This window comes from Oryctolagus cuniculus, chromosome 14 (genome assembly GCF_051225735.1).
Source record: "Oryctolagus cuniculus isolate XC-2025 breed Fujian yellow rabbit chromosome 14, ASM5122573v1, whole genome shotgun sequence".
Taxonomy (NCBI): domain Eukaryota; kingdom Metazoa; phylum Chordata; class Mammalia; order Lagomorpha; family Leporidae; genus Oryctolagus; species Oryctolagus cuniculus.
This window is the reverse complement of record NC_142880.1, coordinates 82,791,525-82,803,957: the sequence shown is the minus strand read 5'-3', so window position 1 is coordinate 82,803,957 and position 12,433 is coordinate 82,791,525. Positions and strand designations below refer to the sequence as shown.

The 12,433-nt window shown below is 45.7% G+C and overlaps 1 long non-coding RNA gene across 1 annotated transcript in view; it reads left to right on the top strand.

Moving 5' to 3' along the window:
- Positions 1-1,889: 1,889 nt before the first annotated feature.
- LOC127492735 (uncharacterized) overlaps positions 1,890-12,433 on the top strand; it is a 76,098-nt gene continuing 65,554 nt past the window's right edge. Inside the window, exons 1-2 of the long non-coding RNA XR_016220805.1 lie at positions 1,890-1,981; positions 7,431-7,579. This is a non-coding gene — a long non-coding RNA (uncharacterized LOC127492735). The remainder of the gene's footprint in view (positions 1,982-7,430; positions 7,580-12,433) is intronic.

Sequence of the window (12,433 nt, the reverse complement as noted above, 5' to 3'; positions counted from 1 at the left end):
CGTATCTGGGAGCGGACTGTCCTGTCACTGGAGGCTGCAGGATTTCTTTGAGTTCCTTTATGCCCTCTCTTCTCGTGGCATCAAGAAATCTGAATACCCAGGGGGTGTTTTCATTGAAAGTTCAATCACATATGAACCATTGAGTTTCGATACCAGAGGTCACATCCCTATATCATGCTGTATTCAAAGAAAGTTTCCATTCATCTCTGTGAAAAAAAGTGAAAGGGCACAATAGCAATACATGTGGGAAACATCCAAAAGGCCAACAAGAAAGGAAACCTCAATGTCATCTGGAGTGGAAAATGTGGGGCTAGAGCCAGGAGCGTCGCTGGGGGAGGGCGCGCCCCTGGTGCACGCCACACACCGTGCCCTTCCTTCTTCCACAGTGGGGGATGCAGCTGCACACCTGGAGGGGAAGCCATGGCCCCCACCTGGGTGCTCGGGCCGCCTAGGATGCTGTTGTCTCTTAGATGTTGGAAAAGGCTTCCTTTAAGAATATCATCTTTTACTGTTTTTAAACATCCATTCATTTAAAATGAATAGATTAGTTTTACTGCTCCTATTTATGAACTCCACGGGTGGGAAAGAGGAACTTCCTCAAATTATAAATTTATAATGAAGGCATATAAAAGATAGCTTTGCATATCTTTTAAAAAAAGGCAATTGAATTTTAGTTTATTTGCCAAGGTCACATATCAAGAATGAGGCATCCCAGGAATACAAGCCCAGATTTTTCTGTTCCTAAAACACATCCTCACTGGTTACCACACCAGGGGATTAGCACCTGCATCCTAGGGAGGGTGGAGCAGACACTGACAGAGGTTGAGTTAGTGCCAGTTAGTCCAATACTCTAATATAGGACACTACATTGCTTTCATATATATATAAGAAATATATATATGTATATACATATATATGTGTATATATATATATACACATATATATGACAGGGAGAGAGACAGACAGATTAGATCCATCTGCTGGTTCATTCCCCAGAAGGCTGCAACGGCTGGTGCTAGGCCAGGCTGAAGCCAGAAGTCAGGAACTCTGTCTGGGTCTCCCAGGCCGTCCTCCTCTGCTTTCCCAGGTGTGTGAGCAGGCAGGACCTGAACTGGTGCTCCAATAATGGGTACCAACGTCACAAAGGTGCACAACAGGGCGCCTGCTTTCCTGTTGTGCACAGTGTGACTTGTGAAGCGCAAAGTGGCCCCAGCCAGTGGAGCTGGGCTGATCCCAAGCCAGGAGCTTCTTCCAGGTCTCCCACGTTTGTGCAGGGGCCCAAGGACTTGGGCCATCTTCCACTGCTTTCCCAGGCCATAGCAGAGAGCTGGAAAGGAAGAAGGGCAGCTGGGACACGAACCGGCGCCCATGTGGGATGCCCACACTGGAGGCAGAGGCTCAGCCCACTATGCCACAGCGCCAACCCCAAAACAGTGGTCGTTAAAACACGGCTCCCTGGACCGTGATGGAACCTCTAGCTCTAACTTCCAATTTACAAGAAATTCAGAGGCCAGAAAGCAAACATCAATAGGAAAAGACAATCAGGCAGACCTAGAGTGTGACTCAATCTATGAAACAAATGACTTAGTTTCTGGTAAAGATCAGTCACCAACATTACACATGTTGAGAACAACGGCCCCAGATAGAAATTAAAAGGACTTAATAAAAACATCACCCCAGAAAGCGATGCGGGATGTCTTTGAGACAAGCGGACAGATTTGACTATGGACTGAGGGTAGCCATTACATGACCGATAACTGCAGCGTGGGCGCGTGTGCCCATCCTCCGCCTATCGCCTAGGCTGGGGTTCGTCCCGGTGCACCGCGGGACTCCAAGCGAATCTCTGCGAGCAAGCGCGATGCTAACCTTGGTCGACAGAGGGCGCAGGAGGGACACTGCAGGAGGCAGGGCTTCTCTTTCTGGTTTCTGAGGGCCGCTCAGCCGGCCGCCCCGCCCCGCCCCGCAGGTTAGCGGGGCGCAGGTGAGTCCGGTTCCCCCGATGGATGGTACAGCGTGCGCAGGTTTTTGGTGACTTTTCAGACCCAGCCTAGGCCCATGACCCCCCTCGCCGAGATTCTCGAAAGCGACGTTGTGTGCTGCCTCGCCTGCAGAGGCATTCCGACTTCCTCTGCAGGCCTGACTCCAGCGCTGGCTCCCAGAGCCCCAGAGGGTTGCGTCCTGCTTGCCTGGAGAGGGCGGACTGGGCCTAAGCAGCGAAATCCCGCGGCCTTGAGCATCCGCGGGTTACAGCTCTCCTTTCTCCCGAGGGGTCTGAGCCCAGCCTTTGCACGCTAGTCCTTCCCTGAGCACTCCCCCTCGGCCCCAGCGCGCTCAGCCCGGTTTTCCTGCCCTGTCTTCCTGCTGTACTGCAACAGCTGTTCACACGGAACTGCGCTTGGCTGCACCCAGACCGGTACAGTCTGCTGCCGGTGACAGAGCGGGGAGGCGCCCGGCTAGTAGACAGGGCGCGGGGTGCCCTCCGCGCTCTCTGGAGATGAGCAAAGTTAAGCAAGCAGCTTTGCGACGGACGGTGAAGTCGCCTGCTAGCCCTCGTCGTCCAGGTTTTTCTGCGCTGCTGTAACTGACCTCGGGAATGAGAGTTCTAGGCCACGTGTGCTTTCTGTTGGGTCTCGATTGGAGCTGGTGCCCAACTCACCAATCACGAGAACGTCCCTCCTTTTATAGCCTATAAAACCCTAGACAATCTGCCTTCAAAATGGCTGTCTCTTTCAGGGACTCCTCTCCGTGCATTTTTTTTTTTTTTATTTCACTTCTGCTGTAATTTCTCTGCTTGCTTTCCGGAAACTGCTACCGCTGTGCACACTCTTCCTTGCTCGTGCTCCTCGTTCTTCGAGGACACAAGACACAAACCCAGTGGAGAAACAGAAGTGTAATGACTGCAGACCACTGCCACACTGGGATCGTGGTCATCTTGGGGGACGCTCTGGGTTTTAGAATTCCGGAAAAAGGAGTCCGGCTGCCCGCAACTTATTTCAAATAGAGAGCCGCGTAGAGTAAGTGTGTTTATCTAGGTGCGTGCACATGTGGGTGTGTGTACTGGTGTGTGGATAGGGTCAATATGGTGACATGCGGGACGTCAGTGGTCACTGAACCTAGCAGGAAAGCATATGTGTGCTTGTTGTTTTGTATTTTACTTATTTTCATTTTTAAGATTAAAAATTGAGCTTATTTATGGGATATTATGTGATATTTTGTTACATATATACATTGTGTAATGTCCATTCAGGGTAAATATATTTATCCTTTTAACCGTTTTACATTTCATTATAGTAAAAACATCCAAAAATCCTATCTTCTAGTTTTTTTTAAATAGAGTAATATACAGTGCATTAACATGACCTACAGTCACCCTACCGTGTGCCAGAACCCCAGAACTCCTGTCTAGCTGTAGCCTGGTACCCATCAGTCAACGTTTCACCAGCCCTCTCTCCCAACTTCCCTACCCAGCCTCTGATAACCGTTCTGTTTTACACTTCTGTGACTTCGCTTATTTGTTAGACTCCACATTTGGGTGAGACCATGTGATAGTTGTCTTTCTCTGCTTGACTTAGTTCACTTAACATAATGACTTCCAGTTCCATGTGTGTTGTTGCAGATGACAATGTTTCATTCTTCCTTATGGCTGAGTAATACTCCGCTGTGTGTGTATGTGCCACATTTTTCTTATTCATTGCTGGCTAGACACTTAGATTGTTTCCATTTTTTTGGCTGTTGTGAATAGTGCTTAATCAATGTGGGAGTGCAGCTGTCTTTTTGCCAGATGGATCTCATCTTCTTTGGCTGTGTACCTTCTCTCTGTCTGCAAAAAGGAAAAAAAGATGGACAGGTTAGCACTTACTGGTGGGTTCATAATTAAGGGCTAAGAAAGATGTGTTAATAGGTGCAAGGACATCATTGTAAAGGTGGAATGGGCTCATTCTATTGACTAACAACCAAGATGAGTAGCATTTGCTATTTTGTTATCGTCTGAAATTTTGGACAATGAAGTCCCTTAGAAACCCTCAAGTGAAACCGTGTGTTGCTGGGAGCAGAGGCCAAGGTACCGAATTTCCAGAACATGCTGTGTGGCAGTGAAGGGGCAAAGCTCAGGTGGAGAGCCAATGGAAACGGCCCGGACCCCGGCGGGGTAGGTGCCTGGCGCTTAGAAGCAGCCTGTGGTGCCCCTTAGAGGGAGGGCTTCGACCTCGTGACTGTCCCTCCAGCCAGCCACAGGCACGGCCTCTCCTTGGGTCTTGTCATGGCTTGGATCTGTTCTGGCTCCAGAGACTCACACTTGGAGCTTCCATTCTTCGCAGGTACCACTTCCTTACATGCCAAGGGCATCGTCTTCATCTCCCATGGGTTCTGTTACATGCCCTGAACCTTTCTCTACCTTGATAATGACTGAGTATCTTGACTCCTCGCCTCTCCCTCTCTGTAATGCTTTGATGGTGACTTGCTTCCACCAACAAAACCCATATGGAAGATTCATTATTTTGGGGCTACTTTATTTTATTTTATTTTTTTAAAGATTTATTTATTTTTATTTGAAAGGCAGAGTTACAGAGAGGCAAAGGCAGCGAGAGAGAGTGAGATCTAGATCTGCTCACTCACTCCCCAGATGGCCACAGCCGCAGGAGCTGCGCCGATCTGAACCCAGGAACCTGGAGCTTCTTCTGGGTCTCCCTCGTGGGTGCAAGGGTCCAAGGACTTGGGCCATCTTCCACTGCTTTCCTAGGCCATAGCAGAGAACTGGATTGGACTCAAACTGGTGCCCATATGGGATGCTGGCACTGCAGGCGGCGGCTTTACCCGGTATGCTACAGCGCCAGCTTGGGGCTACTTGAAATCTGGTTTTCTGTTCCTTCATCACTCGTGATGAGCTGCAGTTTTGGGTTAGTTCTGTTGTCTGCTTTTGGTTGATATTGCCGCACCAATAATAGTGGTTGGGAAAGGCTTATTAGAAAACATATAGTATGTCTATTTTATCTGGCTCTTCTTTTTCAAACTCGTTTCCTATGCATATACCAACATGGATTTGTAGCATCTTTTTTAAAAACAAAACTGGAATTGTGCTATGCATGTTGTTCTTTTCCCTTTTTGAGTATCTCCTGGGCATATCCCCCCCCCCCCCGCCCCGAAACCTTTTATTTAAGGAATACAAACTTTGTGCATTTCATAGTTAGAACTTTAGGAACATGGTGATTCTTCCCACTGTACCTGCCTTCCCACTCACACTCCCACCCCTCTTCCTCCTCCCTCTCCTATTCCCATTCTTATTTTTTATTAGTTTCTTTTCAATTAACTTTATACACATATGATTAACTCTGTTAAGAGTTCAACAAATGGTTTAAAAAAAATGTTCCTCAATAGTCAAGACAAGGGCCGTTCAGTCATTGCTTCTCAAAGTGTCAATTTCACTTCTACAGATTGCCTTTTAGGTGCTCTGTGAGTTGTCACAGGTCAGGGATATGGAATCAGCCCAAGTGCCCATCAACTGAAGACTGGATAAAGAAATTATGAGATATGCACCCCATGGAATACTACAGAGGTTAAAAAACCCCGAAATCCTAGCCGGCGCCGCGGCTTACTAGGTTAATCCTCCGCCTTGTGGCGCTGGCACACCGGTTTCTAGTCCCGGTCGGGGTGCCAGATCCTGTCCCAGTTGCCCCTCTTCCAGGCCAGCTCTCTGCTGTGGCCAGGGAGTGCAGTGGAGGATGGCCCAAGTGCTTGGGCCCTGCACCCCATGGGAGACCAGGAGAAGCACCTGGCTCCTGCCATCGGATCAGCGCAGTGCGCCGGCCGCGGCGGCCATTGGAGGGTGAACCAACAGCGAAAAGGAAGACCTTTCTCTCTGTCTCTCTCTCTCTCACTGTCCACTCTGCCTGTCAAAAAAAAACAAAAACAAAAACAAAACCCTGAAATCCAGTCATTGGTATTTGTCCTTTTAGGACTGGCTTACTTCACTAAGTATGATGTTTTCCAGTTTCATATGTTTTGTTGCAAAGGCCTGGATTTTTTTTTTTTAAACCTCTGTGTAGTATTCCATGGTATACATATCCCATAATTTTTTTATCCGGTCGTTGGTTGATGGGCATTTGGCTGCTTCCATATCTTAGCTCTTGTGAATTGAACTGCCATAAACACGGGGGTACAATAACTTTCATGTGCTGGTTTCACTTCCCTGGGGTAAATTCCCAGGAGTGGGATGGCTGGGTCATATGGTAGGTCTAGATTCAGATTTCTGAGGTATCCCCATACTGTCTTCCACAGCGGCTGTACCAATTTAGATTCCCGCCAACAGTGGATTAGGGTACCTTTTCCCCACATCCCCACGAGCATTTGTTGTTTGTTGATTTCTGTATGAGAGCCGTTGTGACAGGGGTGAGGTGAAACCTCATTGTTTTGATTTGCATTTCCCTGGGCATATTGCCGGGTCCTTACATGTATAGTACTTTATTCTTTCTTGAACTATTTCAGGAATGGATGTGTGTCCTTTAATTTATTTTCCCAATTTCGCATTTATGGTGCTTCTATCTTTGCTACTTCAAACAATTCTGCAATCAATAATCTTGTGTGTATGTCTTTTTGCACCTGCGTTTTCCAGTAGGATAATTTCTGAATAACAAAGTTTCTAGTTTAAAGGAACTGTGCATTTTAAATTCTCAGATACTACTAAATTACTCTCCCCCCAAAATTACAGTGATTTACACAGATACCACGTTTGAACGAGAATGTGGCTGTTCTCCAAAACACCTTGAGATTCCTAATATTTATTTTTAATTCATTCTCTATGCTACTGCCCAGATAACGCTACCAGGCCCTTTATAATGCTGAGACTTCTAATTTAACCCTGCCTTCTCTGATGTCTGAAACTCAGCTTGCTTTCTCCTCTGCCATCTTCAACGTGATGACTTTTTAACCTTTTGCTTGTTGCCTCATGATCTCAGGATTGCTGCTGCAGCTCCACTCATTACAGCTGCATTAAAGAAAAAAGGGAAGGAAAGTGACAGCTTCATATATCCCTTTTATTAAAAATGTACAGCCTTCTTTGAAGTTCCCTGGGAAACCACTGCATACATCTTTTTGGTCATAACTGAGTGCCATGGTCAGTTGTAGCTGTAAAAGATTGGGGATATTTAGTATCTAGCAAAGTGGGACAAGATAGTCATAAATCTGTACTAGTATTGATTCATCATATGAGCCTGGGTATGCTGCCAATCAGAATAAAGTAAAGATTCTGTTAATATGGGAGAAGGGAAGAATAGGTATTGAGAAGGAACTCAGAGTGTTTGCCAACAGTGTGAGAATAGGGTCATCAGCCTGCCACCCCACGCTGAAACATAACACCCTCCCTCCGCGATTCATGAATTAGTTATTCAAAGTCCCAGTTTGTTTCTAAGTTACAAATGCTGGATCTTTGCTTCCAGGCTTGCATTTGTCTCCTGATGGGGGCCACGGAGTATAAACCATCGTTGAACAAAATTTTGTTCTCATTTGGATTCAAATAGAATTTGTCATCTCCGAGGGGCAGATGTTATGCATCAAACAAATGACAGATTGAACACTGAGTCAAACAGTAAGTAAGACTTGGCTTATAATATGCTTATATTTGTTGGAAGAAAAAACCCAATGATGTCACCCAAGTACTTTCTGAATTAGAGTTAAAAAGTTGTTTAAATGATAAAGTAGAGGGTGACTATTTTTTTTAACTTTTATTTAATGTATATAAATTTCCAAAGTACAGCTTTTGGATTACAATGGCTTTCCTCCCCCATAACTTCCCTCCCACCTGCAACCCTCCCCTTTCCCGCTCCCTCTCCCCTTCCATTCACATCAAGATTCATTTTCAATTCTCTTTATGTACAGAAGATCAGTTTAGTATATATTAAGTAAAGATTTCAACGGTTTACACCCACATAGAAACACAAAGTGAAAAATACTGTTTGAGTACTAGTTATAGCATTAAATCACATTGAACAACACATTAAGGGCAGAGATCCTACATGAGGAGTAAGTGCACAGTGACTCCTGTTGTTGACTTAACAAATTGACACTCTTGTTTATGGCATCAGTAATCCCCCTAGGCTCTTGTCATGAGTTGCCAAGGCTATGGAAGCCTTTTGAGTTCACCGACTCTGATCATATTTAGACAAGGTCATAGTCAGAGTGGAAGTTTTCTCTTCTCTTCAGAGAAAGAGAAAAGTACCTCTTTTTTTTTTTTTTTTCATCTGCCACTTCATTTATTGTTTTTATTTGCAGGAGGAGTTGAAACAAATTTTAAGGATGTTTTTCATTTTTCCCCCCTAAACTTGAATCATCCAAGTAAAACCAACTTAACTATAGAAATGTAGCAAATAAGAGGAAAGTAGCATGGTACCTCCTTCTTTGATGACCTGTTCTTTCCACTGGGATCTCACTCGCGGAGATCTTTCATTTAGTTTTTTTTTTTTTTTTTTTTTTTTTTTTTTTGTTTTTTTCTTGACAGAGTGTCTTGGCTTTCCATGCCTAAAATACTCTCATGGGCTTTTCAGCCAGATCCAAATGCCTTAAGGGCTGATTCTGAGGCCAGAGTGCTGTTTAGGACATCTGCCATTCTATGAGTCTGCTGTGTATCTCGCTTCCCATGTTGGATCGTTCTCTCCCTTTTTTATTCTATCTGTTAGTATTTGCAGACACTAGTCTTGTTTATGTGATTCCTTTGACTCTTAGTCCTATCATTATGATCAATTGTGAACAGAAATTGATCACATGGACTAGTGTGATGGCATTGGTACACACCACCTTGATGGGATTGAATTGGAATCCCTGGTATGTTTCTAACTCCACCACTTGGGGCAAGTCAGCTTGAGCATGTCCCAAACTGTACATCTCTTCCTTCTTTTATTCCCACTCTTATATTTAACAGGGATCACTTTTCAGTTAAGTTTCAACACTTAAGAATAACTGTGTATTAATTACAGAATTCAACCAATAGTATTGAGTAGAACAAACAAAAAAATACTAAGAGGGATAATGTATTAAGTTGTACATCAACAGTCAGGGCAAGGGCTGATCAAGTCACCATTTCTTATAGTGTCCATTTCACTTGAACAGGTTTCCTTTTTGGTGCTCAGTTAGTTGTCACCGATCAGGGAGAACATATATTTGTCCCTTTGGGACTGGCTTATTTCACTCAGCATAATGTTTTCCAGATTCCTCCATTTTGTTACAAATGACCGGATTTCATTGTTTTTCACTGCTGTATAGTATTCTATAGAGTACATATCCCATAATTTCTTTATCCAGTCTACTGTGTGATGGGCATTTAGGTTGATTCCAGGTCTTAGCTATTGTGAATTGAGCTGCAATAAACGTTAATGTGCAGACAGCTTTTTTGTTTGCCAATTTCATTTCTTTTGGGTAAATTCCAAGGAGTGGGATGGCTGGGTTGAATGGTAGGGTTATATTCAGGTTTCTGAGGAATCTCCAGACTGACTTCCATAGTGGCTTGACCAGTTTGCATTCCCACCAACAGTGGGTTAGTGTCCCTTTTTCCCCACATCCTTGCCAGCATCTGTTGTTGGTAGATTTCTGAATGTGAGCCATTCTAACTGGGGTGAGGTGAAACCTCACTGTGGTTTTGATTTGAATTTCCCTGCTTGCTAGTGATCTTGAACATTTTTTCATGTGCCTGTTGGCCATTTGGATTTCCTCTTTTGAAAAATGTCTATTGAGGTCCTTGGCCCATCTCTTAAATGGGTTGTTTGTTTTGATGTTGTGGAGTTTCTTGATCTCTTTGTAGATTCTGGTTATTAACCCTTTATCTGTTGCATAGTTTGAAAATATTTTTTCCCATTCTGTCGGTTGCCTCTTCACTTTCCTGTTTCTTTTGCAGTACAGAAACTTCTCAATTTGATGCCATCCCAATAGTTAATTTTGGCTTTGACTGCCTGCGCCTCCAGGGTCTTTTACAGGAAGTCTTTGCTGGTGCCAATATCTTGCAGGGTTTCTCCAATGTTCTCTAATAATTTGATGGTGTCAGGTCATAGACTTAGGTCTTTAATCCATGTTGAGTGGATTTTTGTGTAAGGTGTAAGGTAGGGGTATTGCTTCATGCTTCTGCACATGGAAATCCAGTTTTCCCAGCAAGAGGGTGGCTATTAACAGGTCCTATGAAAGTGATGGTGAGGATAGTGGGGACAGGGTCTGCTGGTTTGGACTTGGACGGGACAGTACTAGAGATAGTGACAGGACTAAGGTGGTGGTGGCAGCTAGGGATGAATGGAAAGGGGAAGATACTCAGAAGTGAGTGTGTGTGTGGAGCAGACAGAGGTCAGGCGGGTGGTGTGGCAGCTGAGAGCACCATGACTCGGCCCTGGTGGCTTAGTCTGTAACCTGGCTGGGGTGACAGCAGAGGCGCGGCTGGTCACATCGGAGTCTGACAGGTAAGTCGTGAAGGAGGAGGTTCACCCCGAGGGTCTCTCACTTGAAGCAGCCTAGTCCTTTGCCTCCTTCCTTTCATTCTTTACTGAGATTAAGACTCATCTGGGAGCAGTACCTGGAGTGCTCTAAGCCCCAGTGCACATGTGGTGAGTTTTCGTGTACACATACGACCTTGGGAACCAATGCCGGGTATAAGTACCAGATTGGAGTCCCAGAGCCACAGAGAAGTTCAGTAGGACTAAGAAATGCTAATCACCGGGGCTTTAAGAATAAAGATCACTTTTATCTTATTTTTTAAATTTCAAATTTTTATGTTTTTTAATTTATTTGGAAGGGAGAGACAGAGAGAAAGAGAGAGACTGACCTCCTCTGCTGTTTCATTCTCTAACTGGCCACACTGGGCCAGGCCAAAGCCAGGAGCTGAAAACTTCATCCAAGCTTCTCACCTGGATGGCAGGGACCGAGATACCTGAGCCGTCACCTCCTGTCCCCAGAGCAGGCATTTGGGGGAAGCTGGAATTGGGAGCAGAGTGAGGACTGGAACCTAGGCACCCCAGTATGAAATGGGGGTGTTCCAGGCAGCATCTAAGCTTCTGGGCCAAATGCCCGAAAACTCTCAAACTTGAAGTCTTATGGGAGTTAGGTGGTTGAAGTCAATGAGGGAGATAGATGAGGTGGAAGCTGTCATGATTAATTGGAAATGATGTTGAGTTTCTAACTTCTTATGTTATAAATACGTGCAGTAAATAGTTTTGTAGCTGAAGTTATTTTTACCATCTTAGGACATTTCCTTAAGATAAATTCACTTAGATAAAATACATAAAATTATATTTAAACCTTTTAATTTACAGTGTCAAATTTGTTTATCAAAACTTGGTGGCTACAGGAATGCCGCCACACAGCACAAAACACGGGTCTGGCCAGGGCTGTTTCCCCTCGATGGCTTCCCAATGAGCTAGCGCAGCCGGGATCCTGACCCTGGGAGACGCAGGGCTCCCGGGAGGGCTGCCGTTCCTGGAACACACCTCCTTCCCCGTGCTGAGCTTGCCTCAGACGGCCAGGCCGGCCGGGGTGCTCAGCTCCACCTGCTCTGCCTTCACTGAGGTGCAGGCCGCATCGTGGTCTGCTGGTTCTCTCGACCCCCGTCAGCTCCATCTCCAGAATGCACTTGCGTGTCTCATCCAATCTTCGTGTCTGCTTCTCTAAAGACCCAGACAAACACAGTTATATTTGCTTCTGCTTAGTCCCTTAGCTGATCTGTAAGTGTGACAACTGGACTTTGTCTTTGTCAGCGTCACTTAGTTCTCACATCCTTGATACTTTGAGGAAGGAAGAGAAGCATCTGATATGAACTTGCACTTAATGCTGAGGTTTCACGTTTTTGTCACGTGCCCTTCAGGCGTTTGGATATTCTTGCCTGTAGATTGCCCTTGAGGACTCCACAGAAACATAGCACTTGCCCTGAAAAGGCACCTGTTGGGAGGTATGGTCTCCATCGGCTTTTCCCATGGTGGTGTCCAGTGCTCAGTAATTGGTTTCAGTAGGGAGGTGACACTGACTGCTACCCAGTTGAGTGACTCATGAGGGAGTGTGGGGAGCAATTCGGACTAGATTAAGTTACTGGAATTAAGACTTATTCTATGCATCTGCTCTCCCACAATATGGCGCTGGGAGAGGAGAAAACAGCTTCTACACAGCTGCCTCCAGTTCAGCCAATAAACTGTAGGACTTGCTCCTGATTGGAGAGCAGCGTACTTGGCGTGTGGGCAGCCGAGTTAGGATTGGCGGAGGAGGACTATAAAGGAGGAGAGAGACGGCATGCACCAGGAACATCTGAAGGAACATCTGAAGGAACACCTGTGCAGCCCCCGAGAGAGCCGGCCGGCGGAGTGCCGCTCCCCTGCGGAAGTGGGGAATGTGGCCAGGGGGAACCGCCCTTCCATGGAGGTAGAAGGGACAGTAGCCAACCCGGGAAGAACCAGCAGCAAACCCGGGAAGGGCCGAGCAG